This window comes from Ambystoma mexicanum, unplaced genomic scaffold (assembly GCF_040938575.1).
Source record: "Ambystoma mexicanum isolate Mex_15411 unplaced genomic scaffold, UKY_AmexF1_1 Mex_scaf92, whole genome shotgun sequence".
Lineage (NCBI taxonomy): Eukaryota > Metazoa > Chordata > Amphibia > Caudata > Ambystomatidae > Ambystoma > Ambystoma mexicanum.
This window is the reverse complement of record NW_027182513.1, coordinates 278,562-289,049: the sequence shown is the minus strand read 5'-3', so window position 1 is coordinate 289,049 and position 10,488 is coordinate 278,562. Positions and strand designations below refer to the sequence as shown.

The 10,488-nt window shown below is 46.5% G+C and overlaps 1 protein-coding gene across 1 annotated transcript in view; it reads left to right on the top strand.

Annotated features, from left to right (window-relative positions):
* The first annotated feature begins 2,382 nt into the window (after window positions 1-2,382).
* LOC138563348 (zinc finger protein 268-like) overlaps window positions 2,383-10,488 on the top strand; it is a 29,405-nt gene continuing 21,299 nt past the window's right edge. Inside the window, exon 1 of the mRNA XM_069642832.1 lies at window positions 2,383-2,843. The gene's annotated coding sequence lies outside the window, so the exon portion shown is untranslated. The remainder of the gene's footprint in view (window positions 2,844-10,488) is intronic.

Sequence of the window (10,488 nt, the reverse complement as noted above, 5' to 3'; positions counted from 1 at the left end):
GCATCTTGCTGGATGGGGAGGGGAACTGCGTCAGAACCTTTTCGAGTTCCTCCGTGAGTATCGGACAAGACCCCATCAGTCCACGGTGGTTGTGCCGGCCGAAGCCCTGTTGTTGCCTGAGTTCGAGGGGTGACGCCCCAGGGTGATTAACAACCACCACATTCGCCAAGAGCGGGCGGCCGGGAACGAAAAGGAATGAAAAGGAAAGTACCCGCCGGAACATGCAGGACAAGACGATTGAAGTGGGGGACACTGTACTGGTCCGGAACAGGCGGCCGGAAGGGAAGATGTCCCTCACGTATGAGGCCCAGCCATTAGGAGTGACCCATGTCAAAGGGTCCATGGTCACGGCGGCCAACCGGAGGGGCACCATCACCAGGAACGTGTCCTACTTCAAGCCCATAGAGGCCAGTCCGCCGGAAGACCCGCCAGGGACAACTCCAGAGTCTTCCGCCACGGGGCCACGACTGGCGCCACCGCCGGCAGATGAAGATGAAGGACCTCCCGAGGCCTCGGGAACCCCGAGGCTCCCACGAGAGGACAAGAGGCAGTACCCGAGCAGAGAGGGGCGACAACGCCCGTCGAGGTTCCAGGACTTTATCATGGACCCGGAATTGTAAGATGTCGAGAACTGTTCCGGTACACCTACGTTGTGTTTGTTGTAGTTATGGTTTGCACATGTTTGTTGTTGGGGGGAAAAGGAGGGATGTTGCGTAGTACGCAAGTTATGTGAGCCTGCGCATGCCTCGTTATGGCTTGCGCATGCGTTGTTGTATAAATGAGGTCCCGGTCGCCAGTCGCAGCTGGGACCCCGTACCAGCAACACGCATTCCACGTCTGTCCTTGTGTGACTACGTGTGCGTGTGGTTGTGTGCACGGGCCCCGGGGGTCAAACGCCACCTCCAACACATTGCATTTGGGGGGAAAGTAGCAGGACATCACCTGGACCTCCTCTAACTCTGTTCATGCATGTCTAAGACTTTGCTTTCATCCTCAGGCCTTGCTCACTGCAGAGACACTGCTCTCAGGCTCCCGCTCAGTCTTGGGCCTCGCTCACTGCAGAGACACTGCTCTCAGGGTCAAACTCAATCTCGGGTCTTGCTCACTGCAGAGACACTGCTCTCAGGATCACGCTCAGTCTAAGACTTTGCTCTCATCCTCAGGCCTGGCTCATGGCAGAGACACTGCTCTCAGGGTCAGCTCAGTCTCAGGCCGCCCTCACTACACAGACACTGCTCTCAGGGTCAAGTTCAGTCTCAGGCCTCACTCACTGCAGAGACGCTGCTCTCAGGGACACTGCTCTCAGGGTCACGCTCAGTCTTGGGTCTCACTCACTGCAGGGACACTGCTCTCAGTCTCACGCTCAGCCCTAGCTCACTGCTGAGACACTGCTCTCAGGGTCCCGCTCAGTCTCAGGCCTCGCTCACTGCAGACACACTCAGTCTCACGCATTGCTCTCATCCTCAGGCCGCCCTCACTGCAGAGACGCTGCTCTCAGGGTCATGCTCAGTCTCAGGGTCACGCTCAGTCTCGGGCCTTGCTCAATGCAGAGACACTGCTCTCAGGGTCACGGACAGTCTCGGGCATCACTCTCATCCTCAGGCGCCCTCACTGCAGTGACACTGCCCTCAGAGTCACCCTCAGTCTGAGGCTTTGTTCTTACTCTCAAGTCTCGCTCACTGCAGAGACACTGCTCTCAGGGTCACGCTCAGTCTCGGGCCTCCCTCACTGTAGTGACACTGCTCTCAAGGTCACGCTCAGTCTCACCCATTGCTCTTATCCTCTTGTCTCGCTCACTGTAGAGAAACTGCTCTCAGGGTCACGCTCAGTCTCGGGCCTCGCTCACTGCAGATACACTGCTCTCAGGGTCAAGGACAGTCTCGGGCATTGCTCTCATCCTCAGGCGCCCTCACTGCAATGACACTGCTCTCAGCGTCACCCTCAGTCTCAGGCATTGCTCTCATCCTCAGGCCACGCTCACTACAGAGACACTGCTCTCAGGGTCACGCATATTCTCGGGCATTGCTCTCATCCTCAGGCCACCCTCACTGCAGTAACACTGCTCTCAGAGTCACGCTCAGTATCAGGCTTTGCTCTCATCCTCAGGCCTTGCTCACTGCAGAGGCACTGCTCTCATGGTCACGCTCACTGCAGTCAGAGTCACCCACAGTCTGAGGCTTTGTTCTTACTCTCAGGTCTCGCTCACAGCAGAGACACTGCTCCCAGGGTCACCCTCATCCTCAGGCCACGCTCACTGCAGAGACACTGCTCTCAGGGTCACGCTCAGTCTCACGCATTGCTCTTATCCACTTGTCTCGCTCAATGCAGAGACACTGCTCTCAGGGTCACGCTCAGTCTCGGGCCTCGCTCACTGCAGATACACTGCTCTCAGGGTCAAGGACAGTCTCGGGCATTGCTCTCATCCTCAAGCGCCCTCACTGCAGTGACACTGCTCTCAGAGTCACGCACATTCTCAGGCATTGCTCTCATCCTCAGGCCTTGCTCACACTGCACAGGCATTGCTCTCATGGTCACGCTCACTGCAGTCAGAGTCACCCACAGTCTGAGGCTTTGTTCTTACTCTCAGGTCTCGCAGGTCTCGCTCACAGCGGAGTCACTGCTCTCAGGGTCACGCTCAATCTCACGCATTGCTCTTATCCTCTTGTCTCGCTCACTGCAGAGACACTGCTCTCAGGGACACGCGTTCAGTCTCGGGCCTCGCTCACTGCAGAGACACTGCTCACCAGTGCATCCCGGCATACACTGCGGGGGCCCTCATCACCACCCTGTGAGTGACAGCTCGACCTCCCGTTATCTGTGGAGCCGGTGCCGGGATTTTGATGGTGAGAGTTTTGTCTCGTGTGGTTATAAGAGGCCACGGAGCCCGGCAGAGACCCAGAGAGTCAGGGCTTGCGTTTCATTGACCTTCCCCTCCCCCACCAGTGGGACTTCCCTGGAAGGGACATGTGTGAGGCCTGTGCAAGGGTGTAGTTTTTGTTTAAACGTCCTTGGATGTAAGATAATTGCACACATTGGAACGTTTTTCAAGTGATGTGTTTGGCACTAAGAAGCTGCCCATCCACAGCAGTGAGTGAGGGGCAGGGCAGTGCCAGGCCTGGCTGAAGAAGTCATACCTGCCTACATTTGAAAATCAAAATTCCTGAGATGTATGCCCCGCCCACAGCCAAACGAGACTCCGCCCATTTGCACACGGCTCCGCCCACACGCCCCGCCCACCTGTCAAAAAGGTAAACTCGGTTGTTGTAGCCTTCAGTTTGCTTACTATAGCCATGAAAATCATTCATTCAATGCTATGGTAAGCAAAACGAACGCGGCACCGCCGCCGAAACAATAGTGCTTTCCATCCAATGATATGGGTTGAAAGCACTATAATTACGGCGGTGGGGGTCGCTTTGAGGCAGCAGCGGCCTCATATAATGGTGATGCAGGCAGTGGGCACGAACATTTCGCGCTGTTTCCTGGTCCTGCCCACTTCTCCACCCGATTGGCTACCGGCAGCAGTCAATCAGGTGGAGAATATGACGGGACCGGAGAAAAGCTTAAAATTCCAGCGTCTCCGGCAAAATTACGGAGGTTAGGCAGGTATGGAAGAAGTGCGAGTGCCCATTTCCACATGGTGGTTCGGAACCTGTGGGCTGCATATATTATAATGGAGACAAACACAGCCAGGGGTTAAAATCCGCCAATGATCACGAGACGGTCAACCAGCAGGGAGCTGAAACACTAAATGCACACTGATTCCAGTTCCTGCACACCACCCTCATTAGTGGGCATTCAGGGCTTCTTCTCCCTGCATCTCTCGTGATAATCAGCCGCTATCAACGCGAGGGCGCAGTGCAGTCTCATCTTCATGTGCTGGACCCTTCAGCAAATGAAGCCTGTAACGCGAGAGCCGCAAAGCGCGTATTTTTAATCCGCAGAATCAAATAACAAATATGCAAACATAATTGCAACTGAGATGGAGTACAGAATTTGTCATCATAGTATGCAGATGGTAAATATACACATAAACTTGCTGCCAAGCAAAATACAGCCGTTGTTACATAATAATATCACTACATAAGATTCAGCAATAAACCTTTTTGTTTAAAACAGCAGTTTTTGGAAAGATAATGATAAATATAGCAAATTATTCAGGGCGTTAGTGATAAGCATTACATTTGCTATGAATGAATGAATGAATGATCAGCGACTACTACCACATACTTGAGACAGCAGTTTTCTCTGTTAGTCTTCTCTAGGATACCCCCATTTTGATCGTAAGCTCCTCATTGATAATCGATAGTAATCGAGTTAATGAGAGAACAAGAGTGGTACTAGTTTCCCACATACATGTAATCCCATAGCCAATCTCTTGACGGTACAGTGACGCCAAGTTGCTTTTCCCAAAGATTTTAGTTCTGAGCAATTCAAAAAAATTACAGAAAATAACCAAGTGTTTGAGGGTTTCTGTTTGTGATCAACTGTGCCAAAACCTACAGGCACCCTTAGTTGCATATCTCGTGTGGGTATACCAGTGTTTGATTCTTTTGTAGGTGGCAATTTGATTCAATTTAAATCTTAGCTAAAGGTCACAAGCCATATTGCAGGGAAAGTGAATAAGATAAGGCTGATGTGGGACTCTTTTAGTAATAAACCATGCCGTTTCCTTATAACTATGAAATGCTCCTATCATTTTGACCGTGTGACTCCAGTCTAGTTCGTATATTGTTTTTTTTACATAACCTGGGCTAAGCCGGAGATCATCAATATTTGAGTCAATTGCGTTCAACAAATGTAACATTCTGTCGTTAGAGCTCGCAATTGACAGTGGATTTCGCTCTTTTATCATAATACTAATGTCCTTGTATAAGGAATTGATTGGAAGAGAGATCAGTTTGGCAAAATGATTGAGGAGTCTCCACTTATATCTTGCTGACAATGCAGAAATCCCCAGTTCATGGCGCAGTATTGCATTTGGTAAAGAGCTTGCTAACCTCAAAGTTTGTTTCCATAAGCGCCCTTCAATTTGATCGAGGATGGCTTCAATGTTTACCAGACACATGTCTAGTCCGTAGAGAATGATCGCCTCTACTTTTAGGATATAGAAGTCAATTAGGGGCATCATGGAGTATTTGCAGTTTTTGCTGTATATCACTCGCATTTGCGAGATTAAAGGATTGGTTTTACTGCAAAGCAAGAGTCTCCACATAGCTGCTGAGTTTATATCACATAGATCATATCCCAAGTATTTGACAGATATTGCACGCTCAACATGCAGTCCATCGATGGACCACTTAAATGCCGATATTTTTTTCTTAAGATTTTTGAAAATTATGATTCTGGATTTGCTAACATTAAAATGAAGGTTGAGATTCTCTGAATATTGCGCAAAGAGTTATAGTTTGACTTGAAGTTTTTATTTTTTTATTTTTTATTATACTCTTTAGTTTACATAAACTTTTATTACAAATTATTTCCAAATCTACTCATGTTATTAATTGTGTGATCAACCTAAGATCATATCTATGTAGGCCACTACTGCACAGGTTAACATGACATTCTGGCCAGATAGTATCGAGAACCACCAGTTTTCCATGTTATTGTTCATTGTAGCAAATTTCCCCAAAAAGAAGGATCTCTGTGGTGCTGTCTGTATACATTCCATGATCAGATGTTTTGAAGACTATTTTTGTTTTACAGAATCTACAGACGTTATCCGTGGTGTCTTTATCATGTCTAACCCATAGTATTTGTTTAGTTTTTAATGCGTTAAGATGCAGCCTTAAAAATTGGTCACGATGATGGCGAGAAGGACATTTCGTCAAGTATTTCGGCTGTCAATCAAGGCTGTTTTCTGCCACTTCCAGGAAAAAGGACATACTCATTTTTGCTCTTTCCTCTGAGTTTTTGATCCAACTCCATCTTTTCAACTTTATTTTTGCTAGTTGCAGATGTTCTATTAAAGAATCCCGCTTCCAAGATCTCTTCCATTTTGGAACGCCATCCTTTCAATAGACCAGGATGAGGGAAATGCGGAGATGGGGCTAGAATACTATAGGCTGGCTCTGGCTTTTTTAGGAGCATTTTCCTTAATAGCAACATCGCTTTGCATGTCATTGTTCCATACAGCTCATCAATTCCAAATCCGTGGCGTAATGCAGTCATTGAGATGTATCCTGGCAGGCGCAAGACTTTACGCCAGAAAAGACTTTCCAACTAAGGCCAGATTTATTGATCGAGATTGCAGGCAGCCTCAGCACCAAAAGTTATGGATGGAATTACTTTTTGATGATAAAATATCAAGATTGGACTTAGAGTAAATTTCCCATACTCTCTGTGCAGTTCTGCACCTTGTAGGGCAAAAGTAGTCATTCGATGTATTAGGTCTTGATGCCATGGCCATTCTCAAATCGATTTGTTAAATAACACTACTAGTATCTAATTGATGGAGACAATTTGAGAACTTCGCCAGAGTTGTGCCATTTAAAGTTTTTGTTTCGTGAGCTAGTCATAGAGCCCATGGCCATTATTTTTGTTTGAGCAGTATTTATTTTAAGTTAATTTTCGAACGGGTATTTTTGGAGGATGGTTAAGAGTCTCTGTAGACTGATCTGCGTAGAGTCCATCAGAACCATATCGTTGGCGTATGTGGCCCAGCTCATGGGTTAACCATTTACTTTTGGAGGAAAGCATTTACCGTCTGCCATAGCTCTAGGAAGATCCGTGATGTACAGCTTGAATAGTTGGGCAGCTAGAGGGCACCCTTGCTTGATGCCTTTCTGTGTTACAATCTCATTTGTCAGATCTCCACGGTTATTTAGAAGTACTCGGATGGATGTATTGACATTTAGAGCCCTCACAGGAAGGCGAAGATCAAGGGGGCAGCCCCACTGTATACGTTTCTTCCATAATAGCTCCCGGTTGATGGAATCAAAGGATTGGCGCATGTCCACGAATGGTAAAAATAGATTGCTTCTTTTTTTTAAGAGTCTCCAATTTCAACAGGTTCAATATTATAAGGTTAACCTCCGTCGCTACGGCCTTAGTAAAACCAGCTTGTCGGTAGTCGGTTATCTTGACTCTCTGCGCCCAAGTTGCCAATTTTTTCTGCAAGAAAGAGGCGAAGACTTTCCCAATCGTATCCAGAAGGGCAATCGGGCTGTAGTTGGAAGGACCTGCCCGATTTCCCTTCTTGAAGATGGTTACCACTACCGCCTTTCGCCAGGACGGGGGGATTTCCTTTATGTTGGAAATTTTTCTGAACATGACCTGCATCAGATTTGCCCAAATGTCTTTGTTCTCCTTTAACATAATATATTTGAGATGGAATCGGGTCCTGCGACTCGTGAGTTCTTTAGCTGTTGTATTGCTCTTGCGATATTATCAGAGGTTTTGCATACATTCCAGGGGGCTGAACACTCAGGCACGTTTGTGTCCATCATGGATGCCTTACGTTTGTATAGTAAGGTAAAATGTTTTCCAAGGAATTTGCTGTTACTTCATTGAACATCATATTGCACTTTCCGGGTCCCTTATTCAAAATTGCCCAAATTTCTCTAGAGTTATGTTTTAGAATGAGTTCTAGATTTTGTTCTGCCCGTTCTTGGTCGCGAATAATCGCAAACGACTTTACCCAGTTCCGGTATAATTGTCAGTGTGATTTTATGGCAATGCCAATATTTGGGCCAACAGTTTTCTTTAAGAGCCAGATGTCTCTGTGTAGGATTTTGTTTTGCACTTACTGCTTGGCTGTAGTTGTATTTGTTCATTTTAGCTAAGGAGGCTTTTCCACTTGGTTTAGTTATATATTGCGTTAACAGAGGAACATAGTCTACCTGAGATATATCGTTGGTTTGACTTGTCTCCAGACATGTTAGTACCTTGCTAATTTGTTTGTCATTTATCCTTAATCTGTTGCCACCAGAGTTGACTGCAATGGGTACAGAGTAATTCTGAGAGAAAAGATCACACTTTGGCCCTCATTCCAAGTATGGTGGTAGTCATGGCGCTATTTGCGCCATGACTGCCTCCCATACCGGTACCAACTCTGTTTTGGTTCAATGGGGACTTACCGGTCCATTCCGACCTTGGAGGGACCGGTAAGTCCCCATTTACCAAACCATTCCCCATTCCCACTTGAGCCCCCTTAGGGCTCAATGGGAATGGGGAGGGCGCAAATAACGGGCTGGCGTATGCCAAGCCCAGGCGTTAAAAAGGGACCCGCTAAGGGACCTCCTAGTAGGGTGGTAAGGGATTACCGGCACCGGTCATCTTAACGGTGCCCGATATCCCTTACCGCCCTACTCGGAATGAGGGCCTTCATTTCCCAAGTTAAGTTAAGGACATCATGATCACTGTTTGAATTGTGTAATACATCCATCTGTTTGATTTTGGGAAATAAGCTATTCGATGTTCATATGTAGTCTAATGTTCTATGGCTTTGTTCACGATGCCAAGTGAAATTTGGCGTTACATCACCTTTAATGTTTCTGTTTATCATTGTACAGTTCCTACATTCCAGAGCACTTTTGAACTGCTGGCCTCGATCTAATTCATCCGATTGAGACATGGGGGCTTGTTTTTGATGTGAAGACGGTTCTCTCTGGAACCAGGAATAATCCATGTCCCCGCAGATGATGATTAATAGATTATGCGCAGACAGCAGGCATTTATCAATCAGTGCGGTTACGGAATGTATGTATTTTCTTGTAGAGATCATAGCCGGTTTCCAATATGTGTTTATTAGAAGACATTTCGTACGTTGGAGAGGATCAGTCTCTCGAGATTCCATCAATGTTCCTTGAACAAAGATATTTGGATTCACACTTTCAATTATTTCCCACCAGTTGTTTATTCTTACCATCGTTAGAAGTCCGGAAAATGGCGGCCCCAATTTGTTTGTCCTGCTGGATTCAGCAGTATTGTATATCCATCTTTTACCGGTGCCTCACGAAGCCTGTAGACAGCTGGCAAAGGTTTCTTCTAAACATGGTGAGAATTCATTGAATAGATGGCTAAAGTCTCTCGTGTTCCAGCAGATTAGACCACATTGGGTGTCCTCCTGTGGTCATGATGGCTATTGCTTCTGCGGCGGGGATACGGGCCTGTTTGTGTTGCAATGTGGAATAATCAGCACATTTTGTGGTTGACTGTTTATTATTCAACATTGACCGCAAGGTAGCCCGCCGTTGTTCATTTGTTGGGGAGCCAGAGTTGCTGCTGCCCGTATAGTCATCATCCTTTGTGTCGCTGGTTTCATCTTCAACCAAGTCAAACGCAAAAAATAATAGTTCATCTTTTGCATTCAGTAAGGTTTTTTCACTGCTTTTGAATTGATGTGAAGCAGAACTTTATCTGAAAATCGTTCTGATATGTATTCAACTAGTTTAATATCATCTGAGGTTATTGTTCTGAGCGTCGGAACGCAGTGAAATAATTTTATAATGTTTCCACGATTCAGATTTACCTCATTAGCATCAGATTGTATGTTCTCAACCACAATTTCGATCTGTTCAGACAGACAGTGGTTTTCATGTTCCCAACCTCTATTCCAACTGCTTTGCTTTGCTTTTCCAGTTGCTTAGAGGTTAATTTGGGGTTTAAAGATGACGCCAATGTCAAACTTGCCAATTTTTACATCCCTCCCCGTTTATACTGAAGGGTGTCCATCAATCCCTGGTGGATTTAATGGCTCAGCAGTGTTCTTCACTGCCAGTTGCGGGTCTGGTATCTGGACAGGGGCCTGCAGTGGAACTGTCGTCGGTATGGATTTAGATTGTGTTTCCTTAATTGGATTTTTGATGGAAGGTCTGTGAGGCTCCGGCTCGTTTCTCTCATCGTCGGTGACTTCAACCTCTTCGATGGAAGAGGTTGAGAACTCACACACGTCAATAGACGGCGAGGATCCACAGGAAGACACTTCATTTGACTTCAGTTGTGGCTGTTCGGATGGATTGTGTGCGACTCGAGGTACGTTCTTGTCAATGTCCCTTTGAGTAGCTTCAACTTTGTTTTTTGAGAGGCCGTCGTCGATTTATTCTGTACGAACAAACCCTGTTTTGGAGGAGTAGACAGATTTCATATACATTTCCTCGTGTTTGATTTGGAGCATTTCAGTGCTTTTTCTATTCTTCGAATGTTTGTTTTGATAGAATTTAGGTTTTTCTTCAAGTCTAGATTTCTTTCTTCAATCACCAGGGTTTTTGCTGGCCCAGAAAATACTCCAATTAATAATTTTGCAGTGGGGACAGCATCCTTAGACAACAGTGAAGTCTTTCCGGTCGGAGTCGTGTGGATTGTCAAGTCCCTACTCCCTTCAGAAGCGTTTGTTGGTGCAGTCTCATTTGAGTTGCCAGAGGTTTGATTTGGGAGTGTGGAATTCTCTGTTGTTACATTGGCCTCACGCTGATTTAAATTTGTGCACTTTTGCTTCGCGATTTGCACAGATTCGCAAGCCATTGCTGCACTTTTACTACTTAAGGTAGA